Consider the following 6,961-nt stretch of genomic DNA (forward strand, 5'->3'; position numbering starts at 1 on the left):
GGATGTTAAGGCTCCCTGTAAGGCTTTTTGTACCCCGTCCTATGCATTGCGAGAATTGTGTGAAGTTGGGACATACTGCGTCCCACTGCGCGAATAAACCACGTTGTTCCTGTTGCGGAGAAAATCATGGAGTTGGAGCGTGCCCTGCAACAACACAAAAGTGTGTGTATTGTGGGGGCTCACCCCATGATTTATCTTCTTGTGAGGCGTTCCAGAACAGTTGGGACAAGCAGAGGCGCTCTTTGAAAGAACGCTCCAGGCGTTCTTATGCCGCCGTTTTAAAGAGCGCCTCTCCACCGGCTCCAACTCAATCAAATAACGTCTACTCTGTGCTGCCAGTTGACGATATTGACACGGATACTACTGAAGAAGAACAGCCACTTCTTGTATTAGGTAACTCTCGAAAGCGTTCAAAGGTGACTTCTCCCAAAATCCCTAAAAAAGTCCCTCTAGTCAGCCCACCAATAAACAGTGCTAAGAAATCGTCAGAAGCGGATAAGGAAAACAAAATACCACCTGGTTTCCGCGGGAAAACTACAATCTCCAGTGATCCAGCAGTCGCGGGAACTTCAAAAGCTCCAGTACCTGATATGATTTCTTCTACAGCAGCTGCCCAGTCAGGATTTTTCAAGTTATCCGACATTTTGAACAAGCTTTTTTCGATTTTCGATGCATCGGACTCCATCAGAAGCATAGTAACGGCAATGCTTCCTATTGTAAAGACACTTTTTCAGCAATTGATGCAAACTTGGCCCCTTCTTTCAGTTTTTATCTCTCTCGATGGCTAATTTACGCCGAGAGGTCGGAGATATCACTGTTTTACAGTGGAATTGTCGTAGTCTTATTCCTAAACTGGATGTGTTCAACAATTTACTTCATAAAACAAATTGTGATATTTTTTCATTGTCCGAAACTTGGCTATCTTCTCATTCTAACATCTCATTCCACAATTTTAATATTATCCGTCTGGATCGTGACGATTCTTATGGAGGAGTGCTTTTGGGGATCAATAAGTGCCACTCTTTTTATAGAATACACCTTCCTTTATCAGGCGGAATTGAAGCTGTTGCATGTCATACAACAATAAGAGGTAAGGACTTATGTGTTGTCAGTTTGTACTGGCCTCAGAGAATCGATCTACCTCAGATCGAAATCGCCTAGAGGACCTGTGCTCAGTGCTCCCTGAGCCAAGGTTGATCCTGGGTGACTTCAATTCACATGGAACTGTCTGGGGAGAACAAATTGACGATAGTCGTTCTACTCTTATTTATGACATTTGCGACAGTTTCAATTTAACAGTTTTGAACACGGGTGAAAAAACACGGGTACCTAAACCTCCTGCAAGACAAAGTGCAATTGACCTCTCACTCTGCTCAAATTCCCTATCATTTGATTGCCAGTGGAAGGTGGTCCATGATCCTAATGGTAGTGATCACTTGCCTATCGAAATTACTATCGCCAATGGGGTCAGCTCTTCAAACACAATAAATATGACATATGACCTTACAAGACACATCGACTGGAAAAAGTACTCGGACGAAATAATAACAGCCATCGATTCTATGCATGTTTTACCTCCTTTAGAAGAGTACCAATTTCTTTCTCGTTTGATACATGAAAGTGCACTTTGTGCTCAAACAAAACCCATCCCAGATTCATCTGTTCCTAGAAGGCCCCCTAATCCTTGGTGGGACCAGCAGTGTTCTAAGCTTTATAAGGATAAATCGAAGGCATTTAAAGATTTTCGAAAACATGGGACTCTCGCCCTTTTTGAAACATATGTTTCCCTTGAAAATCAGTTAAAAAAACTTATAAAAGGGAAGAAAAAGGCGTATTGGAGGAATTTTGTGGGAGGTTTATCACGGGAAACATCCTTGAGTACCTTGTGGAGAGTGGCACGAAGCATGCGTAATCGATCATCTACGAATGAAAGTGAGGAATATTCACATCGATGGATATTTAACTTCGCACGGAAAGTCTGTCCCGATTCTGCACCTGTACAAAAAATAATCCGGAATGTGCCTCCAGATAGGTGTGGTATGGATTCCAGCTTTTCGATGGTCGAATTCTCACTCGCCCTCCTCTCTTGCAACAATTCAGCTCCGGGAATTGATCAAATCAAATTTAACTTGTTGAAAAACCTTCCGGATGTCGCAAAATTTCGCTTATTAAATTTATTTAATCAATTCTTGGAGCACAACATTGTTCCTCAAGAGTGGAGACAAGTGAGAGTCATTGCTATCCAAAAGCCCGGAAAACCAGCGTCTGATCCCAATTCGTACCGTCCAATAGCGATGTTGTCTTGTATACGCAAATTGATGGAGAAAATGCTCTTGTTTCGTTTGGATAAATGGGTAGAAACAAATGGTCTCCTTTCGGATACTCAATTTGGGTTTCGAAGGGGCAAAGGGACAAACGATTGTCTTGCTTTGCTGTCTTCAGAGATACAACTGGCGTACGCAAAACGTGAGCAAATGGATTCGGTGTTTCTAGACATAAAGGGAGCTTTTGATGCAGTCTCAATAGAGGTTTTGTCAGACAAGTTGCATTCCCGGGGTCTGCCTCCTCTATTGAACAACATCTTATACAGCTTGCTTTGTGAGAAACATTTGAACTTTGCTCACGGAGATATTGCAGTTAGAAGGACTTCTTACATGGGCCTCCCGCAGGGTTCATGTTTGAGTCCACTTTTGTACAACTTTTATGTAAGTGACATCGACAGTTGTCTCTCTGAAGGCTGCACTCTAAGACAACTTGCAGATGACGGCGTTGTTTCTGTCACAGGATCTTCCGAGTCTCATCTGCACAGACCTTTACAAGATACTTTAGACAGATTGTCTTTCTGGGCTTTGGGGCTTGGGATTGAGTTTTCCCCTCAGAAAACGGAGATGGTTGTTTTCTCTAAGAAACATAGACCTGCTCAACCTAAGCTTCAACTCCTAGGCAGAACGATCACTCAATCGAGGTGTTTCAAGTATCTTGGGGTTTGGTTTGATTCCAAGTGTACCTGGAGAGCTCACATTGAGTATCTGAAAGGAAAATGCCAACAAAGAATCAATTTTCTCCGATCAATCACTGGCACCTGGTGGGGAGCCCACCCAGAAGATCTTTTAAAATTGTATCGAACTACGATTCTCTCAGTGATGGAATATGGTAGCTTCTGTTTCCAGTCAGCTGCCAAAACTCACCTCATCAAACTCGAGCGTATCCAATACCGTTGTCTTCGCATCGCTCTGGGCTGTATGCCCTCAACGCACAACATGAGTCTTGAAGTTTTGGCAGGAATACTCCCTTTGAAAGATCGATTCAATTTACTATCACTTCGGTTCCTCATCAGGTGTGAGGTCATGAACCCATTGGTGATTGTGAATTTCGAAAGGCTTCTTGAGCAAAACATTCATACTAGATTTATGTCTATATACCACATCCTCATGTCAATGCAGGTGAACCCTTCTTCGTACTCTCCAACTCGTGTTTGTAGCCCTGACTACGATAATTCTTCTGTCCAGTTTGATTTGTCTATGCAGCAGGAAATCCGTGGAATCCCGGACACGCACCGTCCTCTTTTGATTCCACAAATTTTTGAAGCTAAATATAGACACGTCGATGCTGAAAAAATGTTCTTTACCGATGGGTCCCTGATAGAGGAATCAACGGGATTTGGAGTGTTCAACGAAATATCTAGCGCCTCTTACAGCCTCCAGTCACCATGCTCTGTGTATATAGCAGAGTTAGCTGCTATTCATTGGGCCTTGGATAGTATTGCCACCAGACCTGTTGAACACTACTTTATTATAACTGATAGTCTTAGCTCTGTTGAAGCGATCCGCTCTATAAGACCAGGAAATCTCATGCCGTATTTCCTCAAAAAGATACGAGATGTAATGACCACTTTATCAAGACGTTGCTTTTCCATCACCTTTGTTTGGGTCCCCTCACATTGCTCGATATTAGGCAATGAGAGGGCAGATTCCCTTGCAAAGGTGGGTGCGATGGAAGGCAACATTTACCAGCGTGAAATCGTCTTCAACGAATTCTACTTCTTGGCTCGGAAAAACTCTATTGTCAACTGGCAGCGCAGATGGGACGGGGATGAGTGGGGTCGGTGGCTCCACTCGATTATCCCAAGAGTAAGTCTTAAGCCCTGGTTTAATAGATTGGACCTGAGTCGAGAATTTATTCGTATATTTTCCCGTCTCATGTCCAATCATTGTTCCTTGAACGCGGTACTCTATCGGATAAATATTGCTGGCAGCAATTTGTGTGACTGTGGCCAAGGTTACCACGACATCGAACATATCGTCTGGTCATGTGAGGCCCACCTGGCCGCCAGAGCGAATTTAATAGACTCCCTTAGGGCCCGAGGAAAACCACCCTGCACCCCAGTAAGAGATGTACTAGCTGCGATAGACATTGATTACATGTTCGAAATATACCTTTTTCTAAAAGCAATTGATCTTCGTCTATAATTCTTTTCATTTTCAAATTTCCCTATCTATTTTCTGTTCTCTTCTAAAAGTGAAAAAAAAGTGATAAAGTGATGTAGACCTAAGAAAACAATTGTAAGCATACAAACGAGTTTGGCTCCTTAAAGCCTCAAGGTATGAGCCGTTTCAAATAAAGAAATTATAAAAAAAAACACGGTCATTTCTGAGGTTATTTTTCCGAAAATTTATAAATTTTAGTGAAATTACCAGCATTATATCACGAACACTTCCAGCGGCAAATAGGATTAAAGATCTCATCAATACATTTATCACATTTAAATTTTATTAAATATATGTCAATAACTTATTTTACTCCTCAAACCTATCTAGGTACGAGCCAAGAAACAGTTAAGATATTAGAATTCAAGTTTTTCAAGGAGTTCTATATAGTTTGTCTTTTTGGTCGCAGTCAACGTTTCAGATTAAGACGAACAATTCCGAACTCAATGAATTATTTATAACAGACATTATAATTTTCATACTCTTACTCAGCCGGATAAATTAATTTTCATATCAAAACTGAATCTAAAAATTAATTGGCTCTTAACTAAGGACCGCTAAAACATTGCGTTTGTATTTTTTTTTTCATCTCAATCGATCAACAGTCATTGTTTGTATAACATTCATCTCTTATTATGATACAGTAAATTAAAGTAAACAATTAACATTGAAGACAAAAACGATAGTGAAAATAATTGAGAAAGAATTTCAAATACTAATAGGTGATTAAATCAAGACGGTTTTCATTTGGCTTGTTAATTATCAAGTGTAATTTTTTTTTCTTGATGACGCACAGTAGTTTCACGATGCCCCGACAGATGGCGTATGATTCTGGGCGACTTGTAGTTGTATGGATTCAAGCGCCACTGATCAGTCTGGGTATCTGGTGTCTGCGGGTAAGTGCTATCCCAGGTGTTAACCCGAGACACATTCTAGGTCTTATTTTAACTTTAGCAGCTCATTTGCGCACCGGTAAATGCTAAACTTGTTTCCATTTTCGCCACTGGTGACGCACCGATAGGTTTTGTTGTTTGTTGCTATTTTCTTTTGTAAATTTTTCCTAGACACTTTAGCACCTGCCAAATCAGGAGCTGGTCGGTATTCAAATTTGGCTCCTGGCTCGCTTTTTTAACACCCAGGAGCGAGATAACGCGAGATAAGCGCTGTTTGGCTGCGAATTGTTCGCCTACCATGCCTACGATTACGATTGCCTGTCACAAGATGGACGATTCCGTGTATTGGTATAAGAACACACCCGATCTGTACACGCCCTGGCTTTGACCCCTGACCGCTGCTGATACTCTTGTCTTAGAGCATCAGTACCGGTAAGTGCTATCCTAGGTGTTAACCCGGGACACATTCTAGGTCTTATCACAGAGAACAGAGTTCGGGCTGGAGCTCAAAACGTGTGTGAGAATATACACCTAAGCACTGATGAACTGATGTACAAGCTAAGCCTTGGAAAGTGTGTAAAGTCCCGACGACCGTTTTGAATCAATTTTATGTTTTTTGGTTGAGCCACCAGATGTCTCCAAAGACACCAGAGAGAACTGTCAAGAAGAAAATGAAATGTAAACAAAACAAAATAACAAACTTTTAGTCAATTATGAAGAGGTCGTATCTATTTGACGAGTTTCGAGCAAATTGATGTTGAAGATTCGTTACACATTTCTGGTTTGCGTTATCAAAATTTTACGATTAAAGCTGTTTTTCTAACTGCTTCAAACTAGCAAGAACAGAGAACAAACTGTGGCAAAGAAGTACTTCGCTACACGAGAGAGACGATTGTACAGCTATGAGGACGCCTCCCCCTCTACCAAGGCTGCTAGTTTGAGATGAGCGATCCGCTCTGTAGATTTGAAAATTAGCAGAGAACTCGGCGCTATTAATGCCAGCATGCAACCAAGTCTCAGAGAAAACAACAATATCGTACTCACATTCCGCCAGAGCGATGAATAGTTCCCTTGTCTTCGTACGCAAGCCTCGAACGTTTTGATAATAAATCGTCAATTCTTGCTTGCGATTTGCGTTCACTGGAGAGGCGTACTGCTCGCTAGGGAGCGTCGAAAAAGTGACGTCGAATTGAGGCAATGAATAAACAATATCATCTGGTTGTTGAGGTTCACTGGCGTCGGTGTCTGGATGAATGTTGTCGATGACCGAGTTTACATGATGATGTATGTTTACAAGTTGTGTTCTGTGTAAGTTCGGTGCGGTAAATTGTTCAAGTCCGGAAGAATCAACGGGACCCGGTGAGTAATATGATTGCTATGCGTTTAATGGTAGAGCAACAGCTTTTGTTTTTTCATAGGGTGAAATAACGATACCAGCTGGCCAGAATCCGTTAGAGGTAAGTGCTGGCGAGAAATGTTTTTGGATGGAAATTTTTAACGAGACGTAACTGGTTCTTTTCCCCAATTTGGTCATCGTGCAGGTTACGGCGGATTCAGGAACATTTTTCGATGCGATGAACT

This window comes from Uranotaenia lowii, chromosome 1 (assembly GCF_029784155.1).
Source record: "Uranotaenia lowii strain MFRU-FL chromosome 1, ASM2978415v1, whole genome shotgun sequence".
In the NCBI taxonomy this organism is placed as follows: Eukaryota; Metazoa; Arthropoda; class Insecta; order Diptera; family Culicidae; genus Uranotaenia; species Uranotaenia lowii.